We start from the raw sequence: 16,385 nt of genomic DNA, 5'->3' as shown, positions 1-16,385 counted from the left end.
ATATGTACGAAAGGTTGTAAAAAGAGAACACCACAATAGCATTTGGCATTGTAGATATCTTGGTGTTCTATTGTTCATGACCATCCACGAATATAGCATTGTTCAAATACAATGGAGAGCAGGATAAAGGGAGTAAATGTGACTCATAAATAAGGGAACAACACAAAACAAACGACGTTTCGACCTTTGGCCTTCTTCAAGTAAACACAAAATATATATATTAGATTCTCATAATAGTATAGGTAAAATGTGTGCGTATTTGTATATGTGTGTGTGTGTGTGTCCGTGCAAGGGAGGAAGAGAGAGAGAAAGACAATGAGATGAAGTAATGAGATCAAAACTATATATATCTCAAGAATAAGGAAGGGGGACGGGTGGGGGTAGGTGTTATTGAAGAATACTAGACACTGATATTGATATTGTTATTATAGGCCTCCTACCTCCCCTAGTAAGATTTAAAAAATAAAAAAAAAAAAAAAAAAAAAAAAAAAAATATATATATATATATATATATATATATATATATATATATATATATATATATATATATTTATTGATTGGGTGGGGGGGGGGGGGGCAGAGAGAAAGAAAGAGTAAGAGAAGGAGAGGGAGAGAGACAGACAGACTCACAGAGAGAGAGAGAGAGAAAGTGGGAGAATAGGAGAAGAAGGATACATTTCAGAGTTATATTTAAGATAAAGGAGAGAGATAAAACAAAAAATAAAACTATATTGTTCTAAAATATATAGAGAAATCTTAGCTTGGAAATTCTTCTAGTTGTGTTTGTTTTTACGGGTTTTACGGCGCTTGCAACACATTTAGATCATATCAGCGCCAGTAAAAAGGAAGAAAATGGGATAGTAAAAAGTTCTAGAATTACAAATAAAGCACCCAGAAAAAGTAAGACATAGGGGAACTGGGAACAAATAGGGATCAGATGTAGATTCCAAGAGCACACTATCAAAGTACTTGGTTTGAGACCACCTATAAGTCTCATCCGGACACAAGCACAAAATCCAACAAAGAGGAATACACTCAAATGCTTACATTATAAATTCAAAATAAAAATATAATAATACATAACAGAGAGATGATTTACAAGGAAACAAATATCATCCCCAAAACAATAACTATGCATTTGACTGTTTCCCTCCCAGCTAGGACTCCAGCCAGGGCCAGGACAAAACCAAGTAATCTCAATCCAAGACAAAGACAGAAAGCATGTTGGAAAACAGATATAAGGGGATAGAAGACCCAGTATTTACATCCCTGCCCACTATGGGAGGTCAGGATCCCCACCCAGAAATTCTCCTAGAATAAGTCTTGTAAAACCAAAAACTAGAGTTGCCTAAATGAGTCAATAAGATAAAGTCTTGTAGTCAAGTTGACAAAAAATATAATAGACGTATTTTGTTACAGTGCAATTTGGTGCTGATCAAAATTAAATATAGAAGCAGAGATGCGAATTCCTGATTATAAAAAAATAAATAGATAAAATGATGATGATGATAATAATAATAATAATGTTAATAATAATAATAATAATAATAATAATAATAATAATAATAATAATAACAATAATAATTATAATAATGTTTACTTGAAAAAGGCCAAAGGCTGAAACGTCATTTGTTTTGTGTTGTTCCCTTATTTATGAGCACATTTACTCCCTTTATCTTTCTCTCCATTTTATTGACTCATTTAGGCACCTCTAGCTTTTGGTTCAAATACAATACTGAATTTCACTCCAATTTTTTTTTCAGGTACTTCCCCACTCGACGTAATGTTTATTGTGTCCTACTGTTGTTTGTGTTTGTCCTTTATGTTTTGACTTATATTTCGAACCCAGTTCCTCAAAGTGCTTTTTGGATTCCTGAGGAAAATGTCTGCCTTCTGATATTGTTTTTTTTTTGTTTGTTTGTGATATTTATTAACGATCTTCCAGACGTTGTGGACTCTCTGTGCCAAATGTATGCAGATGACACTAAGGTGTTCTCTAGAGTAGACAAGGAAGAATTCATAGCTCAGCTCCAAAGTGATCTTGACAGCTTGGTACAGTGGGCTGATAAATGGCAGCTTAGGTTTAATGCAGCCAAGTGCCATGTCTTGCACTTGGGATATAGAAACCCGCACCATCAGTACATCAGACTGTCATACTTCAGCCTACTGAAGAGGAAAAAGATTTAGGTGAGATAGTAGATCAGGAACTGAAGTTCTCTAAGAACATAGAAACCCAAGTAAATAAAGCAATCAGAATCGTTGGCTTCATTAGGAGGTCGTTCACTCATCTTGATAGATATAACAGGAGACAATTGTTCACTGAACTTGTACGTCCCCACTTGGAATTTTGCAATGTAGCATGGGCACCACGACTGTAGAAAGACAAAGACCTCATAGAAAGTGTTCTAAGATGCGAAACTAGGGTTATTCCTGGATTCAAAGATCTAGAATACACAGAAAGACTGAAAAAGATACGAATACCTAGCATGCAGTGTAGGAGAAACAGAGAAGACCTTATTGAAGTGTTCAAATACACGCATAATTTATACTCTAAACATGAGCCTTCTAAATCACTAGCACCACCAGAGGATACAGATTCAAACTTTCCAAGGAAAGGTGTTCTCTAAACCTTAGGCAGAACTTTTTTTTTTCAGTTCGGGTAGTCGACAAATGGAACCGCCTGCCTGCAACAGTTGTCGACGCCCCTTTATTGCAGGCATTCAAGTGCCATCTTGATGCTCATTGTGAAACAGAAAAATACTGTTTGTAAAGTTAAATTCAGACACCTCCTTCCACTATGTGGCATGCCCAGTTTTGCGAGACGTGAATTAAATACATTCACAAATGCACAAGAGCAGATAAAAGGCTGTAAAAGCCTACATAAATCTGGACTTATATCATATCATATCATTGTGTGAGATTGGTACAGATTAAGATATTAAACATTCATGAACTATTGGTTTTGATAGCTAACAATGTCTGCTAATTGCAAATACTGAGGTACGTACACCAATAGTGGCAACTCTCTTTCTGAGATATCTCTAAAATAATGATAGAATGAAAAGATTAAATCAAGGGTAAGTGAATTTATTATCACAGTTCTGTCTCTTCTGGTTTATTTTTGTTTTCCTTCAATAATTCAGTATTTGTATTTTAAAGATATTGTCAATGAATTTTTGTTGTGTATTCTTTTCAGGAATGACTTCTCTGTCAAGAGATAGCTTCAATAAGACTGTGAAGGTGCCGGGCATTAAGTTGCCCAAAAAACAAATCAGTTTTACACAGAAAAGTTGGAAGCCACTTCCAAAAAAAAAAGAGCAATCTCAATACAGAGCAATATAGAAAGGAAAAACTGGTAAAGAGGGATAGAGGACACCTCGACGACTTCACCCACTTCTGGAGTTTGTCCATTTCCCTTTGGGGCATGGAAAGCAATAAAGATTTGTTTATGAAACAGTGCTAGACAAAGTCTGACTCATCGAAATTGTAAGTCTGGGACTGCTGATTAATTTTTTTTTTGTGGAAAAGTTTGAGAACCACTGTCTTAGACAAAAGGGATGTTAGAGCTAGAAAGAATAGTTGTAGACCTGTACCAAATTGTAGACAAATCAATGCTTTCTCTGGGTCTTCGCTGAATTAAAAATATATTTGCATTACTGGTACAAGTAATACGCAATACAAACTGAATAGCAGCAGCCGTTTCCAAAATCACATGATGTGATGTTTGTTTTTGTTTTACGGCGCTTGCAACACATTTAGGTCATATCAGCGCCAGTAAAAGGATGGAAATTGGATAGTAAAAAGTTCTAGACATACAATTAAAAGGACTGGAGGAAAAAGTAAGATAAAGGTGAATAGTTCAAATAGGGAACAGAGTAAATTCCAAGAGTACTTAGTTTGAGATCACCTAAACGTCTCATCCAGTCACAAGCACAGGTTCCCAAGTGGAATACACTCAAATGTTTTACAAATCGTATATAAAATAAAGAAACATAGTGCCTAACAGAGAGATGATTTACAATGAAAAAAATATCTCCCAAACTAACTATACATTAGACAGTTTCCCTCCCAGCCAAGGTATCCAATGAGGGCCAGGACTAAACCAAGTAATCTCATTCCAAGACAGAAAGCAATTGGAAAACAGACAGGGGGATAGAAGACATGGCAAGTACCTCCCTGCCCACTATCGAGAATTTTCTAAGGCCCTTTTAGTTTTGTCCCACAATACAATACACAGGAAATTGTCTCCCTCATCTTAAAATAACATCTAGGAAAAGTATAATATTGTCACAACATGAAATCTGATATTAAAACCTAAATGCTAGAGGTGTGGCACCGAACATTCACAACTGCTTATTCCACGGCAAAAAAAAAAAAAAAAAAAACAGAAAAAGGAAGTTGACAAACATAGAAGAATGATCAAGAGTAATCTCAAAGGACCATGATTGCGGTCGTTGTTTGTGTTGATCCCCCATTAGGAAAACATAAGCCTGATAAATTTAAAACATATTTGCTCAATACTTTTATTCAAAATATGTAACAATGACATAGTAAACATTAACTAAAATCCATAAATTAAAAAAAAAGTGCATAGATTTTTGTTTAAGGGTTTTTCGAGCTTGCAACACATTAAGGCCATATCAGAAGAAAATGGGATAATAAAAAGTTCTAGAATTACAATTAAAGCACACAAGAAATGTGAAATAAAGGGGAATTGATCCAAATAGGAAACAGATGTACATTCTAATAGCACACTAACAAAGTACTTAGTTTGAGATCACCTAAAAGTCTCATCCAGACACAAGCACAGGTCCCCACAAAGCGGAATACACTCAAATGTTTACACATAGTATATAATATGTAAACAAAATACAATACATAACAGAGGGATGATTTACAAGACAAAAACTATCACCTCCCAAAACATTTGACTGTTTCCCTCCCAACCAGTGTATCCGGCCATGGCCAGGACAAAACCAAGTAATCTCATCCCAAGACAAAAACAAAAAGCATGTTGGAAGCATTCTAAGTCGTTCTTAAACTCAATGGGTAAATTTTATAAACCACTATTTTACTATTGCCAGACAGTCTGCAGTTTGTATTTTTTAATTTTTTAAATATCGATATAAAAGAGGAACAAAAAGCAATACAGAAGAGAGATACAGAGGATACAACAATGGAAAGATGGGTGACAAAGAGCCGACAAAAGAAAAGAAGCCAAAATAGACTGGCATAGAAATGAATTATTTGCTCAATGCCAACATTTCAAATGAATTAAACATGTAATAATGATAATGATAATGTATATCATTTCTACCGCGCCTCTTCCAAATAGGCACCTTTTCAATACAAATATAGCTACAATAACAGATCATGCGTAACCAAATGACAAATTGCCACTTTTATTAGGACAATAAAGATATTATTAATAATAATCATTTATTATTATTATTATTATTATTATTATTATTATTATTATTATTATTATTATTATTATTATTATTATTATTATTATTATCATTATTATTTTCATTATCATTATTACTATTATTATTATCATTATTATTACTATGATTATTATTGTTATTAGTATTATTATTACTATCATTACTATCATTACTATCATTAGTATCATTAGTATTATTAGTATTATTACTATTGTTAGTATTAGTAGTATTAGTAGTATTATTAGTATTATTAGTATCAATAAGTATTATTAGTATTATTAATATTAGTATTAATATTATCATTATTATCATTAATTTTATTAGCATCATTAGTATTATTAGTATTATTTGTATTATTAGTATTATTAGTATTATTAATATTATTAGTATTAATTAGTATTATTAGTATTATTAATATTAGTATTAGTATTATCATTACTATCATTAGTATTATTAGTATTATTAGTATTATTAGTATTATTAGTATTATTAGTATTAATTAGTATTATTAGTATTATTAATATTAGTATTAGTATTATCATTATTATCATTACTATTACTATTACTATTATTATTACTATTATTATTATTATTATTATTATTATTATTATTATTATTATTATTACTATACACAAAACATGCTTAAGACGTTCATATCATGAAAAATAATCCATAAACGGAAACTGGTTTTAATCTATCTGCAATTTGTGAAGGAGATAATCTGGAATATCATGAAGAAGCGAATTTCAGTAATCTATCCTAGAAAATGTAAATAATGAAACAAGGAGTTTTTAGGGCAGAACTATTTAAAAACAATTATAAATGTGAAATCTTTCTCAGTTCGAAATTCAATATTTTACAAAGATAGCTAATGTGTTTCTCCATAGATAAGTCATTTTGAAAGTTTATACCTAAGTTTCTAGCTTTTTTTGCAAATAGCTCATTTCATTGTTAATCACAATGAAGTTTTGAATATAATAAATGCACTTCAATGCACTTTTGTTTTGGTGATGACCATTGTTTTCTTCTACAATTTAAAAACTACAGACATGTGCTATATTTTCTTTTCCTTCTTTTGTGTCATTAACAAATCTAATTCTTTTTATCTCAATTTAATCTTAAAGGTGTATGTAAGTAGTGTCGGTAAATTTGGCCTTGGAAAAACAAATGAGAGAGGTGAAATGCTAATTAATTTCTGTGAACAGAGACAATACAGTATTATGAACACCTTCTTCAAACACCCCAAAAGACACTTGTACACATGGAAGAGCCCGGGTGATGTGAAAAGAAACCAAATAAACTACATCTGGTAAAGAAACGCTTCAAAAACAGTGTAAAGAGATGTAGAACTTATCCAGGGCGGATATAGGTTCAGACCATAACCCAGTCCTAGCAAATTTCTTCTGTAAACTGAAAATTCCAAAAAAGACAAAACTTACACCCAAACTTGACCTGACAGCTCTCCAGCTCCCCGATGTCAGAGAAAATTTTGCAGTTACTGTAAAAAACAGATTTGAGAGATTGATGGAAGAAACTGAGGAGCAAGTCCCTAGAAATAAAGAAGAAGAAATAGAGACCAAATGGGAATGCCTGAAAACAGCAGTTACTGACACGCAGGAAAAAATACTACCAAAATGTAAAAAGGAAGCCAAACAAACTTGGATGTCAAAAGAAATTCTCGAACTCATGAGAAAAAGAAAACGGAAGAAAGGTACTGGTGATTATGAAAAGCTTGATAAAGAAATAAGAAAGAAATGTCGAATAGCAAAAGAGGAATGGGCAAACGAAAAGTGTAAAAGAATAGAAGACCTAACAGAAAAACATCAAACCAAAGCCATGTTCAAAGAGATCAAACAAATGACGTCCAAACCAACAGCAACTAGCGGATGCATCAAAAGCAAAGACGGAGATATTATGTTTGAAAGTGAAAAAAATCACAGAAAGATGGAAAGAATATGTGGAAGACCTTTTTAAAGACAGTAGACCAGACAACCCAATCGCAGACTTCTTTCAAGGGCCAGCAATCATCAAATCTGAAGTTAAAGATGCCTTGAAGCAGATGAGCAAAGGAAAAGCCATTGGTGTGGACAACATCTCAACAGAAGCCCTACAAGCACTGGGAAACTTTGGTGAAGAACAACTCACAGACCTGTGCAATGATATGTACAGCTCAGCGTACATCCCAGAAGACTTGAAAACATCTGTCTTTATAGTACTACCGAAGAAATCAAAATCCACAGAGTGTTCAGATCACCGAACCATTAGTATTATGTGCCATACCCTAAAGCTCCTTCTAATCATTATTCTCAGAAGAATATCCGACAAGATCAACAGAAATGTCGGCCCAGAGCAGACAGGATTTAGGAAAATAAGTGGTACTCGAGAGGGCATTTTCAATCTTCGAATGCTCATAGAAAAGTATATAGATACTCAAAAAGATATATATGCCTGCTTCATTGATTATTCAAAAGCCTTTGACACCGTTAAACACAAGGAGTTGATAGAAATTCTCAGAACCACCGACACAGATGATAACTACATTGCTGTAATATCAAACCTGTACTGGCAACAGGTAACAAAAATCAGAATCAACAACGATATTTCTGAGCCCCTAACCATTCAAGTACGTCAAGGATGTGTATTATCCCCAGCATTATTCAACCTATACACAGACATAATATTCAGGAACGTGGAACACCTGCCTGGTCTTAATGTTGGGGGAGTGAATATTAATAATCTCCGCTATGCTGATGATACAGTGTTTATAGCAGAAACTGAACAAGATCTACAAGCCATTGTAGATATAGTCAAAACTGAAAGTGAAAAGTTTGGCCTGCTCATGAATGTGAAAATAAACCAAAAGAAAAAAAAATGCTATTTAGCAAGAGAAAAAACAATGGGAAAATATCAATTGAAATAGATGGAAAGATCATAGAGCAAGTAAAGTCATTCCAATATCTAGGACCATTATTGACAGAAGATGGACAATGCGATGCAGAAATCAGACGAATTGCATTGGCCAAGAGTAAATTTTCAAAAATGCATTCCCTAATCACATCCCACGACCTATCACTTACCACAAAAACACGTCTGGCAAAATGCTACATTTGGTCACATTTAATGAACCAAACACAACAACTTGGGTAAGCCTGGTGAAGCAGTTACTGGATAGGAGTGGAATGGGCCATTATTGGGTTAAACAAAATGTGAAAAATGAGAATTACTTTCTGGCGGTTGTAAAACAACGCTTGAATGATATGTTTCTACAAGTGTGGCACGCTGGGATGTCGATGACGACGTCTGGACGGCTGTATAAACACATTAAAGACACCTTTGAGTTAGAACCATATATGAAACTGTGTAATAAATCTTACAGAGTTGCCATCTCAAAAATCAGATTGAGTTCTCACTTGTTTTATATAGAAAGGGGTAGATGGGGCACAAGAAAAGTAGATAGAAATGATCGTAAATGTCCTACTTGTGACGTAATAGAAGACGAATACCATTGTCTAATTGAATGTTCGAGGTATACGCATGAAAGAAGAAATTGCCTGCCGGAAAAACTGAAAAATAGACCAAGTATGTTTGAATTTATCAAATTTTTAAAATGCAGAGACATTAGACAGCAAGGTGATTTAGGTAGACTTTGCTTTAAGGTACAGATCGAACACAAGAAATATTTACAAGTATAATTGTGGTTTCCACGGCAAGGAAAACCTATTAAAATTGATGATAGCGGGAATAATGCGATTGTTTGTTTGTTTTCATTTGTTTTTGCCTTTTTAGTAATTGCAGTTCTGATACTAAGATGTGGTATATTATACAAAATATGACATGTTATATATATATATATATAATATATATATATATATATATATATATATATATATATATATATATATATATATATATATATATATATGTATGTGTGTGTGTGGGGTGAGTGTGTATTTGTGTGAGAAAGTGGGGGTGGGGGGGGGGGGGGGGGGAATTGGGCAATTGATATTAAAATATTGTATTATAGTTTACCATGATAAAGATTAGTTGCGATTGCGCGGCTTATTGTTATTATTATTATTATTATTATTATTATTATTATTATTATTATTATTATTATTATTATTATTATTATTATTATTATTATTATTACTATTATTATTGCTATTATTATTATTATTATTATTATTATTATTATTATTATTATTATTATTATTATTATTAATATTATTATTATTATTATTATTATTATTATTATATTATTATTATTATTATTGTTGTTGTTGCTGTTGTTGTTGTTGTTATTATTATCAGCATTGATATCATAACCAGTGTTATTATCTTATTTTGTTTAAGCTGAATAAGAGTTGTTCTTTGAATACATTATTTAATGATAGCACATAAAACATATCTCAAATAGCTTGTACGAGTATTATCTTTTGAACGTAATGAACATATATCATATGGCAATGTAAAATCCAAAATAACTGGTATAAACTATAAACTATTGAATAAACATTTATATATATATATATATATATATATATATATATATATATATATATATATATATATATATATATATATATACATAATATATATATATATATATATATATATATATAATATTATATAATATATATAATATATATATATATATAATATTATATATATATATATATATATATATATATATATAAATTATATTAAAACTTACCTTTAGTATACTTAAACAAAATTGATAGCATTACGTTATTTAATTTATAAATTATCTTTCAGAGACGTAACGATTCTTCTGTATTTGATACTAGATAGAGTAATGAAAACTAAACGCTCGTTATGATATGACATATCCTTGTGTTCCAGAAACATTACTGTCGCTCGTCTTTGATACTGGACTTCAGACACTGCTCCCGAACATAGGAATGTGTCTTATGATACCTTTAAAGAAACAATAGAGACATGTTGTTGGCCAAATAAATAAAAGAAGTGTAAATGAGTCCCAACGTGCGAGCACCTTTAGTCCTAAAATATAGAAGTGCACATTGATATCCAAACAAGACTTTCAATTGTGAGAAGCCCCTCATTATGTGATTCAAAATAAAATATCAATACATTGGCCATCACCAATCACGTTATAAGAATAATGGACAGGATATCACTTGCTGTGTTTTTGTCCCCTTATATGTTGTCCGAATGACCTGTTATCTCTGTCTCGGAATTAGATTAATTGATTTGTCCTGACACTGGTCGGAGTCATTGGCTACGGGGAAACAGTCAGATGTATAGTATTAGTTTTAGCAGTATATGTTTATTATTAATTTGTATGTCTTCCATTGTAAAATAATCTCTCAATAATGAATTAGAATAGAATAGAATAGAAGGTATCGACGTCGCTTGATTAGGCCATTGGCCTGTCGCCGAGTCTTTCCAGTCACTGAATGTCTTGTTCACAACTGATCTAATGCATTTCCCTACCTGATCTTGTGATCAGGGGCTAGCCTACACTACACTTTCTCTACTGATCTTTTGATCATAGCTATTTTGGGTGGGAGGCACTTCTACACTATGCACATAACTTTCCATCACAGCATCTAATCTATTCTTGAAAGCATTGACACTCAGCGCTTCAACGACATTTGCTGGCAATGCGTTCCAACGTTCAATTACTCTCTGTGTAAAAAAGTTCTGTCGAAGGGTGGTTTTAACCCTGGGTTTCAGAAGTTTATGTGAGTGGCCCCTGGTGACTGATTTTTTGTCTACTGTGAACAGCCTATCCTGAATCGCATACAAGCAATGTGTGAACTTATAGGTCTCAATCATATCACCTCTCAAACGCCGATAGACCATACTTGGCAGTCCTACTCTTTTCAGGCGCTGTTCATAACTCAAGTCCTTGAGTCCACTAACGACCTTTGTTGCTCGCCTAAGCACACTCTCTTAGACTCACTATAAGCTTCTTATCTTTTTCAAGGTAAGGTGCCCATACACAGTTTCCGAACTCCAAATGTGGTCGGACCAAAGCTGCAAACATTAACTTCATAGTGTCACAGTCAAGATAGTCAAAAGATCTCCTTATCAGTCCAAGCATTCTGTTAGCTTTGTTGACCTGCCTTTCCAAATGCTGTGAAAACTTGAACTCTGGGTCCATATGAACTCCCAGATCTTTCTCCAATGTTGTCTCTTGTAAATCAATTATCTCCTCACTCCCATGTTTTCTCATTTTGTAGGTTGCTTTCTGGTTTTTGTTGCCTAAATGGAGCACTTTGCATTTGTCGGCATTAAACTTTAGCTGCCAAGTATCAGCCCAATCGACCAAACTATCAAGATCACTCTGAAGTCTCTTTATATCAACCTCACTGTCAGCCTCACCATACACTTTCGTATCATCTGCATACATAGAACACAAGCCTGATACAGTCTCTGGTAAATCATTGATGAATGCTACGAAAAGTGATGGTCCAAGCACACTACCTTGTGGCACCCTACTCCTTACACACGCCCAATCAGACAACTGTCCGTTAATACAAACTCGTTGACGCCTGTCCGTAAGAAAATTAACAATCCAGGCAAGTACTTCACCTTGAACTCCAAGTGCCCTCAGTTTGACCTTTAGGCGCTCATGCGGGACAGAGTCAAATGCCTTTGAAAAATCTAGGTAAATTGCGTCTACGGAAGACCCACTGTCTAATAGAGATGTCCAGTCTTCTAGGGTAGCTAACAAGTTTGTTACACATGAACGCCCAGACACAAAGCCATGTTGGCAACCTGATAACAGTTCATTTGAGGTCAGATGGTCAATCAGGCTGTCTCTAACAATTCCTTCCATAACTTTGCATATCACACTTGTAAGGCTGACAGGCCGATAATTTCCTGGTGAACTCTTTTCTCCTTTCTTAAACAGTGGTGTGACCTGCGCTTCTTTCCAGTCTGAAGGAAGAACACCTTCCCTCAAGGATTTCTCAAACACGAGAGCCAGAGGGCCAGCAAGCTGAACAGCTCGTTCCTTTAGTACCCTAGGGTGGAAACCATCCGGACCTGGCGACTTGTTTGGATTCAAGGAAAGAAGTCGCTTTCGAACATCTTCACTGTCTATAGCTATACTCTCCAGTTTAGTGCCAGTGTCTTTCATCTCACATTCTGGTACATCACTAAGGTCCTCATTTGTGAAAACACTACTAAAAAAGGAGTTTAGCACGTTTGCCTTTCCTTTATCAGATGACACTTTTCTTTCTCCATCCTTTAAGTCAGCCACTCCCTCTTGTGTTCTAGTTTTTGTCCTGGCGTAAGCAAAAAATGCCTTAGGGTTTTTCTTTGCGTTCTGAGCAATATTCTTTTCCAAGTTCCTAACTGCGGACCTACAAGCACTTTTAGCCTGGTTCCTAGCACTAGTGTATAGCAGGTAGTCCTTGCCATCTCTTGACTGCATATACTTTTGATAAGCGTGCTTCTTTTTCTGAATTTTAGCAGTCACATCACTGTTCATCCACTGTGGTCTGGACCTAGCAACACCAATCTTCACCTTAGGCACGCAAACCTCAATAACAGACATAACCTCCTTCTTGACTGTATTCCAAGCAACTGTTACGTCCATGTCTCTAATTTTGTCAGAAATGTTAAGAGATTGCACAGAGTCCCTAAGCATGTTATAGTCACCTTTTGTATAATTGAAACGATTCCCAAGCTGTGCCTTCCTCTCTGTATAACATTTCAAGCAAAACAGTAAAGTCTGATGATGGCTTTTGCCTAATGGTGCACTATGTCTAACTTTCTCAATCATGTCTTGCTCACTGGTGAACACTAAGTCAAGAACATTTGGGGTCTGTTCATTTGGAAAATGTGTCGGCTTTTTCACATGCTGAACAAGAAAGCTGTCCCTAACAGCTTCCATAAACTTTGACGATGGATGATCACAGTCTTTGGGAGAAATTTCATCAACCCATTTCAGTGCTGGATGGTTGAAGTCGCCAACTACCAAGACATGAGACCTGCCCACTGACAATTTGACTAAAAGCTCATTTACTAGAACATCATTTTCTTTTGAACTACTGGGAGACCTATACACTGTGCCCACTAAAAGGCTATCTTTTGACTTGAGAGAAATCTCATTTGATTCTTGCTATCCAGCTTCACAGGTTGAGCACCATGACTTTTCTTTACCCACACTGCAACACCCCTATGGCACTGGTCCTGACCCATATTGTGAAAACAACCATAACCCTGTAGCTGCAGTTCAACTGGTTCAATCCTTCCACTGTGATTCTTTGGCAATGTCTCTGTAATACACACAATGTCTGCACCTTCATGCGCTATCACACTTAAAAGTTCACTCCTTTTATTCATTACAGAGTCTGCATTTGTGTAAAAGCATTTTAAAGGTCCATTATGTACAGGTACTGTTTTATGACTAGAGACACTCTGTACACTGTTTTTATGATTGGAGACGCTATGTACACTGGATTTATGACTTGATACACTATTTACACTGTTTTTATGACTAGAGATGCTATTTACATTGTTTGTTTTTTTGACTAGAGACACTATTTACACTGTTTTTAATAGTAGAGACACTATGTACACTGTTTTTATGACTATTTACACTGTCTTTCGGCTTATTGCCTACTTTGCTTCCACCGGAGGGAAATCTTCGGTCACCCCCGACTTGTCTGCTGTTAGTCCTTTGTTTTGCTTTCTGGTGGCATTGACAACTCTCCCATATCTCACTATCCAATTCTGGTCCCCCCCTTCCCCCCCTGACTCTTGGTTTCCTCTCGCTTTTTGTTCCTCAACTCGATCAGATTCTTCATTTCCTGCCTTTCTAAAGGGGTAGAGTCTTTCTTAATGTACACGTTCTTGAACTCATCTACATCTTCCAGTTTTCTAGCTTCCTTCAAGACTCTATTAACCTGCGTTTTGTCCTTGACAGTGACTAACATGGGTCTGGTTGCAATTTTGCTATCCTTTGGTCTAAGTCTCTTGCATATCACAACTTCCACTGACTGTCCCAACTGGCGACTACACAGGTCTTTCACATAATTCAGTGTCAGCAGAAATCCTCTCCTCCAGCTCTGCAGCCTGACTTTCTGGGACCCAAAAAAATCACCAAGTTTGATTCCCTACGAATACGGTCAGTCATCTCCTGAGTAGTTGCAGAACTAGCTTTGCTTGCCAAATCCTCCCTCTCCTTCTCTGAAATTCCCTTTGCCTTATTTCCTACTGCCTCTGTCTGAGCTTTCTTCAACTTCTCAAAGTCAGCTTTCAAACTAGAAATTTCCTTCTTCACATCATCTAAAATCGTCTGTCTAAAATCAGAAAAAAGTTCGAGACACTTCCCTTCAATCAGCTGCTCTGCTCTGATTGCTGACATGGCTGGATTCTCGCAATCCTCACAGAACCAGTGTAGATGGGAGGACTTCTGTAGAATGCCATACTCAGCACCGGTGATGTCCGCACAAGATATGCAGACATGTGAATCACATCTCTCACATAACAGGAGCTGATCATCATCCTCAATGAAATCTGTGAGGCAAACTTTGCATGTGTCTGCTTGTGGCACTGACTTTTTGTCCTTGCCTTTTCCCTTTGTTTTCATTCCTGGGCCAATTTTGGCGCCAGATCCTCTCCTCGCACCAGGGGCTTTTTTGTCTAATTTCTTGCTATCTGTCGCCATCCTTGATTTAAAAATGCTATTGGACAACCTAATAACACTTTCCTCCCACTCTAGTAATATTGTCACTGCCTAAATATTTCTAGAATTTAGATCAAGAAGATTGAATCAGGAGAGAAATGTAAACACGTCCGCCATCTTGCTCATTACTTAAATTGTAATACTTTTTTTTTTCTTGGTTCTTCTATTTGATATGATTTGTAAAAGAAGTGTTGTATTTCACTTTTTAGGACCCTTTGCTTGTGTCTTTGACTTCTAAGCGATTTCAATCTAAGTACACCGAGGGGTGCTCTTGGTGCCCTATCCGCACCATTTACCTTTGCCTTATTTGTCCACAGGTGCCTTTGAGAAAAGTATACTTTTAGACTACCTTATACATTTTCTGTTCTTTCAATGCGTCACAAACGCCGTAAAATTCTTAAAAACTAAGAAACCAACCCTTGACATGGAATAATTGAAGTACGCAAGCTTGTTTCGTTCTAGACTATATTAGTACAGAAAATTACTCTGTGATATTCTAAAAGATTCAATTATTTGTCTTTGGGAATTAATTCTGTAATTCTACCAAACAATACGTTAAACTAACATGTCTGTAACTTCTAGGCAATGTTCGCAAAATCCCATTCTTCTAGAACTTTAATCATCGATAGAAATGTGTTAAATAAGTGGTGAGCTATTTATTATGTTGGAATTTCCCCGAAGATAAAGATCACCCAGATCAAAGCATTTTGGAGCACCTAGTATTACTAAAAGTCAATAACTTTATTATCCAAAACAGAATTACCATGATATAATCCCTATCTTCTTAATTGTCAAAGAATGGGATATAAGCGTGGTCCTTATTTACAAATACAATACTAGATATTATTGCTGTGGCGCCTCTGTTATTATTATTATTATTATTACTATTATTATTATTATTATTATTATTATTATTATTATTATTATTATTATTATTATTATTATTATTATTATTATTATTATTATTATTACTATTATTGTAAGTATGGGTGGTCGTACAATGTTGTATTTCTATGATTATTTATGGTATCATTTTATGCTTTGGTTTCATTTACCTTTTTTTCTCACTTTCATGTTGTTGACATCAAATTGTATGGATTATTGATTAAAATCAAAGTTATTTTTGTTTGTCTTATTTTGACTATGGAACTGATACTTAACATAGCAGACCTGCATACTTGAAATAGGAAAATGTAATAAGTAGTTTTCAGGGTAAATAACATCGTAGACATTTTAACTACCCTTAAAAATCA

The sequence above is a fragment of the Berghia stephanieae genome, chromosome 1 (genome assembly GCF_034508935.2).
Source record: "Berghia stephanieae isolate SIO BIC M18660-M18661 chromosome 1, UCSD_Bste_1.3, whole genome shotgun sequence".
In the NCBI taxonomy this organism is placed as follows: Eukaryota; Metazoa; Mollusca; class Gastropoda; order Nudibranchia; family Aeolidiidae; genus Berghia; species Berghia stephanieae.
This window is presented reverse-complemented; position numbering follows the sequence as displayed.